Raw genomic sequence first — 12,388 nt, 5'->3', positions numbered from 1 at the left:
TCGGACATAACTGAAGTGACTCAACAGCAGCACCACCATTCTAACATGCACAATTTCCATATATTAATCTCTGTGTGTCTTAGAATCACTGTTGGCCAGGCAGTGAGTATAATACCATTGCCTCCATGTGCATATCAATATTAGAATAGGTGTTCCTGGGTTGAAAGGAAATCCTGAAGATGGTAGTGGACCATTCTTTATACAAGAGAAGAAAATACATGCCAGTACCCTTAATGGCATAGAGTTCAGGGTACAGGATCCAAGGAGAGGCAGACTGAGTGTGAAGTTTTGAGATCTTAAAGTTGTTTGGTGTGCATCCTTTTTATTATGCATAATAAAGTGATACAATATAAATCTATGCCCAGGTAAGTCTAAAAGAGCTATTTCAGAAACTAAGTTTTAAAAAAACCCTTGAATGTAAGAAACCATTCGGTCTCAGGGACAGAGTTTTTTCTTAGTGGTGCATGTCATAATGAAATGTCTTATGACGGATGGCTTATTAGGTTTGATAAAATATGGCAGCCAAATGCCCTCAGGTTTTAGGTTTGTTCTGGAACTTCTGTTTCCGTATTTCAGTTAACTGTCTTGGTCTAATGGGTCAGCCCCTCATGGTTAATTTGCTTCAGGACTCAAATCCTCACATAGCAAAATCTAGAGGAAGAGAAAGATCTTCATGGGTTCATTTTTCAATTAACCTCTGTAGAGACAAGCTATCCATTGCATGGCTTAAGTCTGGTTTTCTAAGTTAATTATTGGCAAAAGGGAAATTAGATCCTCATGATTAAGATTCAGTTCAGTTCAGTCGCTCACTTGTGTCCAACGCTTTGCAACCCCATGGACTGCAGCACACCAGGCCTCCCTGTCCAGCACCAACTCCCAGAGCTTACTCAAACTCATGTCCATTGAGTTGGTGATGACATCCAACCATATCATCCTCTGTTGTCCCCTTCTTTTCCTGCCTTCAGTCTTTCCCAGCATCAGTATCTTTTCCAATGAGTCAGTTCTTTGCATCAGGTGGCCAAAGTATTGGAGTTTCAGCTTCAGCATCAGTCCTTCCAATGAATATTCAGGACTGATCTCCTTTAGGATGGACTGGTTGAATCTCCTTACAGTCCAAGGGACTCTCAAGAGTCTTCTCCAACTCTACAGTTCTAAAGCATCGATTCTTCAGTGCTCAGCCAAACATGACTACTGAAAAAACCATAGCTAAAGTAATGTCTCTGCTTTATAATATGCTGTCTAGGTTGGTCATAACTTTCCTTCCAAGGAGTAAGCGTCTTTTTATTTCATGGCTGCAGTCACAATCTCCAGTGATTTTGGAGCCCCCCAAAATAAAGTCTGCCACTCTTTCCACTGTTTGTCTATCTATTTGCCATGAAGTGGTGGGACCGGATGCCATGATCTTAGTTTTCTGAATGTTGAATTTTAAGCCAACTTTTTCACTCGCCTCTTTCACTTTCATCAAGAGGCTCTTTAGTTCTTCTTTACTTTCTGCCATAAGGGTGGTGTCATCTGCATATCTGAGGTTATTACTATTTCTCCCGGCAATCTTGATTCCAGCATGTGCTTCATCCAGCCCAGCATCTCTCATGATGTACTCTGCATATAAGTTAAGTAAGCAGGGTGACAATATCGAGCCTTGATGTACTCCTTTTCCTATTTGGAACCAGTCTGTTGTTCCATGTCCATTTCTAACAGTTGCTTCCTGACCTGTATACATATTTCTCAGGAGGCAGGTCAGGTGGTCTGGTATTTCCATCTCTTTCAGAATTTTCCGCAGTTTATTGTGATCCACAAAGTCAAAGGCTTTGGCATAGTCAATAGAGCAGAAAGAGATGCTTTTCTGGAACTCTCTTGCTTTTCAATGATCCAGTGGATGTTAGTAATTTGATCTCTGGTTCTTCTGCCTTTTCTAAAACCAGCTTGGACAATGAGTGAGACTAATCAGGGTCAAATTTGAAAACCACATGGGTTGGTGCATTCAAGAGAAAGGCGGTGAGAATGTTGTGAGGCAGCCAGAAGGATCCACCACAGTGCTTTTCTTTCTCTTTATTTCAAACTGTGTCAAGAAACTTTTTCCCCCATAAGGCATACTTTCAAGTTTAATATTGTTGAAACAAAAATCTCTTCCTGTCCCAAGTATCAAGTTTTCTAAGAAATTTATGTGTGAAGTAAAATCTATTTGCAGTTGTCACATTTAAATATGGGCAAAGCTGTAAAATACTTTCTTGGAATGAACATGTACAATATTTCACAGATATTTGTTAGGATAATCAAGTACTTGAATATTTCTATTATATCACAAATGTTATCAACATTTCAGGGAATCAAAGTTGGATGGGGGTATTTTAGCAGAGTACTGTGAAAATTGAATGCTGCTATTAGGGAGGGTATTTGCTTAAAGTTAACTGGTTATAGACACATAAGTGTCTATAACCTGAGTGAGAGACCAGTTGTCGTTTTATGGATTTGAGAGGAAAGGTAGGATCTGTTCTATATACCCTAAGTGTGTGTTTTAATTTACCATCTATTTTACCTCTAGGAAAGCATTCAAGGAGATGCTATTGGTGATTTGTAGTAACAGAGAAGCTGGCTTCTTTCTTCTTCTTCTTCTTCTTTTTTTTTTCTTTTTAGAAAAGATGATGGATAAGATGGTCAATTTTTTACCCAGTAGGGAGGCAGTTGGACCTTCTGGGTTAGGTGTAAAAAGTTCGATTGCTGTTCTTTCAATGTGGTATGAGAAGCAGAGGGTGGGTAAATACATTGGAAGTGGAGACAGGATCAGAGTTTGAGAAATGTATCCAAACTTATCAGGGCAAGAAAACCTGGAACGGGGAACAGAAGGGTCAGAACACTTGAAAAAATAAATGCAAAAGTGCCAAAGGTGGCCAGAAATGGGGTATGGATGAATCCCTGTGGGCTTTCAGTGAAGCTCTGTTTTAGGTTAAATACTACTCTGTCCTTTACTAGCTGTGTGACTCTCAACTAATTGTGTAACCTCCAAAATCAATTTCCTTGTCTGTAAAATAAGAATAATGGGGGTGCGGTGGGAGGGAGACTCAAGAAAGAGGGGATGTGGCTGATTCATGTTTTACGGCAGAAAGCAACACAATATTGTAAAGCAATAATCCTCCAATTAAAAAAAAATAATAATACTAGCACCCATTTCATTCTTATTATACTGTGTTTATTTCCTTCTTAACCTATCCTACTACTAAGTCACTTCAGTCGTGTCCGACTCTGTGTGACCCCATAGACAGCAGCCCACCAGGCTCCCCCATCCCTGGGATTCTCCAGGCAAGAACACTGGAGTGGGTTGCCATTTCCTTCTCCAATGCATGAAAGTGAAAAGTGAAAGTGAAGTCGCTCAGTTGTTTCTGACTCTTAGCGACTCCATGGACCGCAGCCTACCAGGCTCCTCCATCCATGGGATTTTCCAGGCAAGAGTACTGGAGTGGGGTGCCATTGCTTTCTCCGTAACCTATCCTGGTCATCACCTATTTCATTTCATTTGTTGGTTGCATTTACTATCTTTCCTCCCAAAGAGAAAGTCTTTGGTAGTAGGGACTTTGTTTGACTCATTCACTGCTGAATTTCAAGTACCTTGCCAGTGACAATATAAGAAAATAAGGAGGTACTTTAACAAATAGTGTCTTTGAATAGATAAGAGAGGATGGAATCAAGGAAACAAACTGAACAGCTGAATGTAAGAATGGGGTAGCTCAGTGCTTCTCCAACTTTAAAGAGCATGCAAATACCTTAGGGTTCTTGGTAAAAGTGCAGGTTCTAATTCAATAGGGCTAGTTGAGGCCCGAGATTCTAAGTATACACCAAGCTCCTTCAGTAGCAAGGTCTAGGAAAATTACTGAGTCAGATACTGTAGGAATGGGAACAGGGAACTGTGTTTTTAATAATTCTCCAAGTAATTATGATACATATCAAAGTTGGAAAACTTCTGGGCTGAATGAAAGAAGAAAAGAGATTTTAGGAAGTGTGGAGGAACAGCTGAATTGTAATTGAGTGAGTATCTAACGACAGTCAAAGAGGCAAAGGTTAATGTACAATAATGCTTAAGTGGAGTTCTGGGATCCTCTAATATAAGTTTCTATTATATTAAAAAAATGATGCCTTCAGCACTAATTTCAAAAATGAGGAATTACATATCCCATCCAAATTAATGCCTACATATGCTGGTTACCTTAACTTGAATGTCTCTGAACTTACTAGCAAACACTTCAGACAAAGTGAAGGGTTTTCTTATACCTGGTGCTGTTTTGCAAAGAACCAACTATGTTGAATAGATGAAATTTGCCTTTTTGGCAAAAAAATGGACTGCTTATTGAAAATAATGAGAAAGAGGTAGCCAGTATGTGTTTTAGCTTAAATGAGCTTTTGATTCTTTTTCATATTTGCAAATTAAATTGCTTGCAAGGCTATATTTAGACTGCAATATCAGTGGCTTTATAGCAATATTAAAAAAGGAGAAGGGAACTTATTAGGTAATATTTTGTAGGCCTTGAGCCTTAGGCCACTGCTGTGTAACTATTTTTACATGACTAATGATGAAACTTAAAGGGGCATGGCTCAGAGAGTAAGGGATCTGCCTGCAGTGCAGGAGATCCAGTTCGATCCCTGATCACTGTGTCAGGAAGATTGCCTGGAGAAGGGAATTGCAGCCCACTCCAGTATTCTTGCCTGGAGAATTCCATAAACAGAGGAGCCTGGTGGGCTGCAGTCCATGGGATTGCAAAGTGTCAGACACACCTGAGCTATTCACACTTTTGTAATAATGGAAGGGAAAGCATAGTCATTAAATCTGCAAAGCTGGTGGACCTGGTATCTTAGGGATGAAATCTAAGAAAATCAAATTGTATTGAAGGTGATACAGAAGTGGTTTATTGTTCACTCAATAAGTATTTTATTGTCTGATTATACATCCTTCATGTCTGAAAAGAACTTCCAGCAGAGTCAACAAATATTTGAGTGTCTGCTGTGTGGAGCAGCTATGCCGTGTTCTGAGCAGAACAGAGACAGAGGACTTGAGTGCTGACTTCAAGGTGCCTACAGCCCCAGGAAGAAGATGAGACCAGTACCTGAATAACTAAAGCAAGATTCCAAAGGGTGCCTCCTCCTGGAGTTGTCAATAGACTCCCTCTGAGAACTGAAGGTGATGAGAGTGTCCATCAACATGGATTATAGATTTGATTTCAGACTTCAGCAATATTATTCAAAATGTAAAATACACATGCACATTGACTCTGCTGCCATAGACAATTTATAGTACATTCAGGTGCTGATCCAGATTTTGTGGATCTTGAAGCATGTATAATTTTATGGTTTTCTTTTTAAGGGGAAAAGTACACTCAAGGGCCCATGAAAGTGAGGGACTCTGATGCTTGAGCTTTTGTAGCTTCACTGTAATCTGTTATTAATAAAACTAGATGTGTAATTTAGCATGATTTTTAGTAGCAAAAGGCTAGACTAATCAAGTTGTTCATTAGTAGAGTAGTTTTATCATATATTTATAATGGAATATCAGACAGCTGCTAAGAAGGATATGGGAGATCTATCCATGTGTACCAATATAGAACAATCTCTAAGACATTATTAGATGAAAAAAGCCAAGTGCAGAACAGTGTGCATAGTATGCTACTATTTATTTTAAAAAAGGGCGCGAGTATTCATTTACATAGGGATATTGCTTATCGTGCTTATAGATGAACCGGATAGCTCTGACACTGATAGCATCGTTGCCTCTGGGAAAATGTACCCAATGGGAGTCAGTGGCAGAAGGAAACTTACTTTTTTGCCTCATACCCTTTTGCACTGTTGGAGTATTTACTAGGTGTGTTTACAACATTAAAACATACATTGCCATATGTAAAAGAGATAGCCAATGGGAATTTGATGTATGACTCAGGGAACTCAAACTGGAGCTTGGTAACAACCTAGAGGGGTGGGGTGGGAAGGGAGGTGGGAGGGGACATAGGTAAACCTATGGCTAATTCACATTGATGTCTGGTAGAAACCAACACAATACTATAAAGCAATTATCTTTCAATTAAAAATAAATGAAATTGTAAAAGTAATGTTAAAAAGCAGCCACAAGCCACAGCAACCAAAGCAAAGAAGAGAGAGTCCTTGGGAGAAAACAGCATGGAGAACTCTTGGGCTGTTGCGCAGGGTGAAGTCAAGTTCCAGTGTTGAGGAAGCTCTTCCATGCAGGCGTCAGGGAGCCACTGAACAGATGAATTGCCTAAGACTAGCTGCGCTTTTAAAGTGCTCATCTAGCCACGCTGGCGGGATGGTTTGGAGTCAGTAGGCTGGTTCTGAGCCTGCTACTGTGGATCCCCTACAGTGAGGATCTGGGTGGTGGTCTGCAATTAAAGCAGAGGCATAAAGATGGGAGTGGGACACACACACAGAGTCAGGGAACACATTAGGTGTGGAAAGAAGGATATAGAAAGGGGCTACAGGAGACCTGGAAGAAGTAGGATTCATCTAGTTAGGGACAATTAGTGCCCAGTTTTGTGTTCTAAGTTGTTTTCCTTCGGTGTTTGGTGATATGTGTAAACCGTCTTAGAAAACTCTTTACTTGGGAAGGCTCCTGTTGCCATCAGCCTTCTTTCCCTTTCTCTTCGGGGATTCAGGGAAGGGTGGGACTTCTCAAGGACTCTGGCTTTGGTGGTTATTCAGAGGTTATTTTCAGACCTTATCTTCTGAAAATATAGAGGGAAGCATAAAATTCATTGGAGCACAAAGAAAGGAAGACTCGTTCATCATTCATTTTGTGTAAGAGCTAGCAAGTGTGGATAGAGTGAGCAGTGCACAGAGGAGGATTGTCCCGGAGCACTGGGGTACCTTTTCTCATGAGCTAAATAAATGGTCACCTTCAAGGTCTAATCTTTTTGGTCAGTAAATTTCCCTGGCACTTCTGCAAATAATCCTGCCTCCCTGAGGATGTTCATCTTTCTTTAATTGAAGACAAAGATTTTTCTTCTTCAGAGGTCAGGATAAAAAGCAAATTTATCCTGATCATGGTAACTCAAGAGGTCATGGTATCCTCACTTCACATTGGGATATGAAGGGTGCACTTTCCAGAGAACATATTTCCATACAGGAGAGCATGTGAGTGACTGAATAGAGGGGCATGATTTTAAAAGTTTGCAGGTGAAAGAATGCAGAAAAGATAGATCAAGTCAGTAATGATGACTTTTCTAACTGTGATGCTGCCTACCTCAGATTAGGAATAGCACACTTGAGAGTGAGGCTGGTCTTGGCTTGGCTTGGGTAAAAGTTTCCCCCAGATGGGGTTCAGGACCACTTGAGATAGAATCATCTGGGAGTGCTTGTAAAAAATCAGGTTCCTGGGATCCACCCAGGTCCCAGTTTATGATAAACTTGGGAGGCTGAGGAGTGGCCTGGGAATCTGCATTTTGACCAAAGCTCCCTGGTGATCATCTTGCTCACAAAAGTTTGGGAATCATTGCCCTCATAATTTAGGATTTCACTCCTCTTCTCTTCTTCCCAGTATCTTCCTATCCCTGACCTTTCTTTCTGCTCTTGAGCCTTGTCAACTGGGATGGCAGCCCATCTTCTCTGCTCCTACAACACACGGGCTTAACTCCAACACAGGACTTCTGGCACTCTCTTGTAGATAAATTTACTTACATGAGAATGTGCATTCTTTGGAGCCAAGAGCCGTGCAATTTTTATTTATTGTTCTAGAATTCTAGGCCTGGAACACCTAACCAAGAAATTTCTCAATCCAGGGGCGTTGGAATGGTGAGATTTGTGCAGTACAGTGCATCAGTGCAGAGCTATGGCTTTCAAAATTGTTGAATGGAATCAGGTCAGTTCAACGATTTTCTGATTTATCCATAGCCTTGTATATCCTCAGCAGGAATCTGGTAGTAGTTTGTGTATGAGCTCGTTCATGGAGGTGTATCCTGTCTTCTCTGCTTGAATCGCTCCAGAGTATCCTTTAACTCCACACTATTAGGCTCTTTGCTGTTGTTTAGTTGCTAATTCATGTCCAACTCTTTGTGACCCTGTGGACTGTAGCCTGCCACGCTCCTCGGTCCATGGGATTTCTCAGGCAAAAATACTGGAGTGAGTTACCATTTCCTTCTCCAGGGGAATCTTCCCAACACAGGTACTGAACCCTGTTCTCCTGCATTGACAGGTGGATTCTTTACCACTCAACCACCTATGAAGCTCTTACCCACCTCTAACAATAACTATAGGCATAGACTGTACTTAGTAGGCTACTATTCACAGAATTCAGATATGAAACACAGAATTGGCTAAATCCAAGTTTCGTGCATAGACAATGCGAGTGCTGGGCTTACATTACCTGTCTATAGCAGAGATGTGAAAAACAGGTCAGTGACAAATTTAGGTTCTGATCTAATCAAGCAGCCTGGAAGGCAGCCAGCAAGTCAGGACAGCTCAGATAGCAGACAGCATCTCTCTCCAACATTCTGCTTGTGGGCTTTTAGCCTCCGTGCCTCAGAAAGAATTGCTAAGTACTTGAGTGGTTTACAAAGCACTTTAAAATTAATTCAGATCAGGCTGTAGGTGGTTATGATGGAAGTTGTTGAACCAGTGTCAAACAGTGTCCCGGCATCATTTCTATGATTTATTTCCCTCACTTTTGTCCCTTCAAAAATCAATTGGTGTTCTTCACAGCCAGAGGCTTTATGGGATCTGAAACTAGTAAGCCTTTGAAGTGTCCCTAGCATTTGGAAGTGATCAGAGCCCATGGTAGGCCAGCTTCCTACTCAATACATAAGGCCAACTTCTGGAGTCTGGATAAAGAGGATGGCCTGGCACTGAGGCCCACATGGTGGGTTGGGGCTCACCGTCTGAGACCCCTCGGCTTAGGTGAAGCTGATTTTCTTCTTCCTGCAAACCTCAAGGCTTCAAGCCCACTCCCATCCTGCCCTGCTGCTCACTCAGAGTTCTGTCTCTGCCTGAGGGTAGGATGGGAGTTCAACCCATTATTAAGCATCCTTCAATCCACTGGACAAGCGCGCTGGAGTCCTAGAAACCATAACTTGAGTTCGATTTGTGTCTTTTAACTCATGTAGAATCCACAGTTGGAGGGGAGTGTGTGAGGGGCTCTGTTACTCTCATCCACTTGCCCTCTGACCTCAGCAAAGGGGGGCCATTCATGACTCCCACTTCGCAGTTAATTACTCTTCTTAAGGCCCTGGAGGAAAATTCTCCCTTCCTCTATGCTTTTAAACTTCTGCCTCCTCTGCTGCCTCTCTTGGAGTCTGTCTCTTGGGGCCTCTTTTCCGGCATTGGCTGTCAATCATTCAGTTCCATCTCTTCCATCAGGTTGGACCACAGTGGAGAGTGGTCCTAAGGAAGATGCTCAGAACATGCATGTACGACATCATCATGACCATCAGACTCGCACTCTGCTGTGATGCTCAACCTCACAGTGCTTTTCTGTGGCATATTCTTTCTTTGCTTTGAGTTGCCTTACCAAATGTCCCTTTTACCAAACATGAATCTGCCTCCTTGACTGTCCCTTTGTAAGTAAGATAATCATATTTTCTGGCATTAGTCATAATCCCAGAAAATATGGAAGTTATACCTAAGTTATATCTAAGAAGTATAAATATCTTTTAATGACAATAAAATTAAAAAATTGAAGGAAGAACTATTTGGATTGAAGGTTTTGAAATATGTGGTTGGGTCAGTATGTCCAAGGGCTGTATGACAGCAGATTTTCCTTTGACCATCAAACTGACTATTCTGAGTCTCATTCCTTCAAGTCCTTGATAGTAACAGTTTACCTCATTCATGTTCAATGAATGACTATAATTTGCTCATCTTAATGATTTATCCATGCAGAGTAATGTGATCCCTGGGTCAGGAAGATCACCTGGAGAAAGAAATGGCAACCCACTCCACTATTCTTGCCTGGAAAATTCCAAGGATGGAGGAGCCTGGCAGGCTACAGTCCATGGGGTCGCGAAGAGTTGGACATGTCTGAGTGACTTCACTTTCACTTTCATGCAGAGTAATATATGTGCATTTTGGGGAAGACTTTTAACTTAAAGATGAAATGTCAGAATTAAGTGACAAATTGTAGATTTCAATCAAACCTGGACTTTGTCTCAGTTTTGGTAAATACTAGTGATTTTACTTTGAGTGTCTCATTTAATTGATCCTCAGTTCTCTCAGGCTTGAAGTAACTGGAGATACTAGTAGCTAGAGAGTTATGCCCATTCCTTACTTATGTGTAGCCTAGTACTTACTGAAAAATATTATGCAAAAGAATCACATGAAGAATTTGTTAAGACACAAGCTTCCTGGTCCCCACAACCAGGAGAGATTTGAATTGGTAGGTTTGGGGTACACTTGAGAATATACATTTTGGAAAGACCTCAGATGATGTTGTTGAGAGTGGATCCCATTTTGGATAGTATTGTCATAATCTCAAGTTAGCAATTGTCAAACATGCCTGTGGGATCATGTGCTTGTCTAAATGATAGATTCTTATACTCTGTCTTTGGAAAATGTGTTTCTATAATCCAGGGAGGAACCTAGAAACCTAGGAATCTTTGTTTTTAATAAAACACCCAGGAAATTCTTTGTGACAGTTTATGTCCTCAGTGACATTATATTGTTTTTCACTAATTTTAGACTCATAGAAAGAAAGAAAGAAAGAAAGTGAAGTCGCTAAGTTGTGTCCGACTCTTTGCGACCCCGTGGACTGTAGCCTACCAGGCTCCTCCGTCCATGGGATTCTCTAGGCAAGAATACTGGAGTGGGTTGCCATTTCCTTCTCCAGGGGATCTTCCCAACCCAGGGATCGAACCTGGGTCTCCCGCATTGCAGGCAGATGCTTTAACCTCTGAGCCACCAGGGAAGCATTCATAGAAATATTACCAAAATTGTAAGAGTGACAGAGGATGAGATGGCTGGATGGCGTCACCAACTCGATGGACATGGGTTTGGGTGGACTCCGGGAATTGGTGATGGACAGGGAGGCCTGGCGTGCTGCAGTTCATGGGGTTGCAGAGTCAGACACGACAGCTACCTGAACTGAACTGAACTGACATATACCACTTACCCAGCTTATATGATTTTAACTTAATTACCCAAACTCAGAAATGAACATGGACTCAATACTATTAACTACTCACCCTTTGGGTAGTTCTGACACAACCAGTCTGTAACAGGCTGAGTAGTGGCCTTTGAAGATGCCCACATTCTAATCCTGAGAACCTAAGGATGTTAGCTTTTATGGCAAAATGGACTTTGTAGTGTGATTAAATTAGGGATTATGAGGTGGGGAGATTGCCCTCGATTATTTGGATGGACCTGCTGTAATCACAAGCATCCTTATTATTATAAGAGATGCATGCAAAAAAAATCAGAATTAAAAGAGAAGGCAATGTGCAGAAAGAAACAGCAAGAAAAGGTATTCTGATGCAGTGCCATAAAGCCACAGTTCAAGGACAGCCTCTGGAAACTAGAAAATGCTAGGAAATGGATTCTGCCTTAGAGATTCCAGAGTGATCCAGCTTGTCCCAGCACCTTGATTTTAGCCCTGTAAGCTTGTTTTGGGTTTCTGACCTTCAGAAATGTTAGAAGAAATTTGTATTGTTGTAAACCACTAAATGTGTTCTAATTTATTACAGCAGCAGTAGGACATGAACACACAGGGTATGGAAAATATTTGAGAACTATTGACACTCACTAGCATTGTGCAGGGAATTAAATAAGATAGCTAATATGAAAGTGGCTAGCTTTATTTTGGGGGTTTCCCTGGTGGCTCAGATGGTAAAGAATCTGCCTGTCTTGTAGGAGATCTGGGTTTCATCCCTAGGTCAAAAAGATCCCCTGAAGAAAGGAATGGCTACCGACTCCAGTATTCTTGCCTGGAGAATTCCATGGACAGAGGAGTCTGGTGGGCTAAAGTCCCTGGGTTTGCAAAGAATCGGACACGACTGAACAACTTGACATATATACAATATGGGCTTGCTAAAGGGTATTTTGGTTACCAAAGAAACAAAAGCAAACTCTGAGAGCTGTATGCTTGCATGATTGCTGGGGCTGTGTTTTCTTTTCTTTTTTGGTAATAATATTTACTATTATTATATTTTATTTCTGTACCATTTGGCATGTGCAGGTCTTAGTTCCCCAATGAGGGATCATACCAGTGCCCTCTGCATTGGAAGCATGAAGTCTTAACCACTGGACTGCCAGGAAAGTCCCACTGGGGTTGTATTCTAGGACTGTATATCTTCACTGGGTAAGAAACTGAGGAAAATAATTGTCCTAGGAACTTATAGATGATCCTTTCTCTGCTCTCTGTCCCCTTAGCCTCTGTTCATGGAAACCACTCAAAACTTCCCATAAAGAA

At 41.3% G+C, this 12,388-nt stretch overlaps 1 non-coding gene across 1 annotated transcript; it reads right to left on the bottom strand.

Moving 5' to 3' along the window:
* Positions 1-10,816: 10,816 nt before the first annotated feature.
* On the bottom strand, positions 10,817-10,888 carry TRNAC-GCA (transfer RNA cysteine (anticodon GCA)). The gene has a single exon. It is a non-coding gene; the product is annotated as a tRNA-Cys (tRNA).
* Between the last annotated feature and the right edge of the window lie 1,500 nt (positions 10,889-12,388).

This window comes from Odocoileus virginianus, chromosome 7 (assembly GCF_023699985.2).
Source record: "Odocoileus virginianus isolate 20LAN1187 ecotype Illinois chromosome 7, Ovbor_1.2, whole genome shotgun sequence".
Taxonomy (NCBI): domain Eukaryota; kingdom Metazoa; phylum Chordata; class Mammalia; order Artiodactyla; family Cervidae; genus Odocoileus; species Odocoileus virginianus.
Note: the sequence above shows the minus strand (reverse complement) of the source record. Positions and strands in the feature narration are given on the sequence as shown.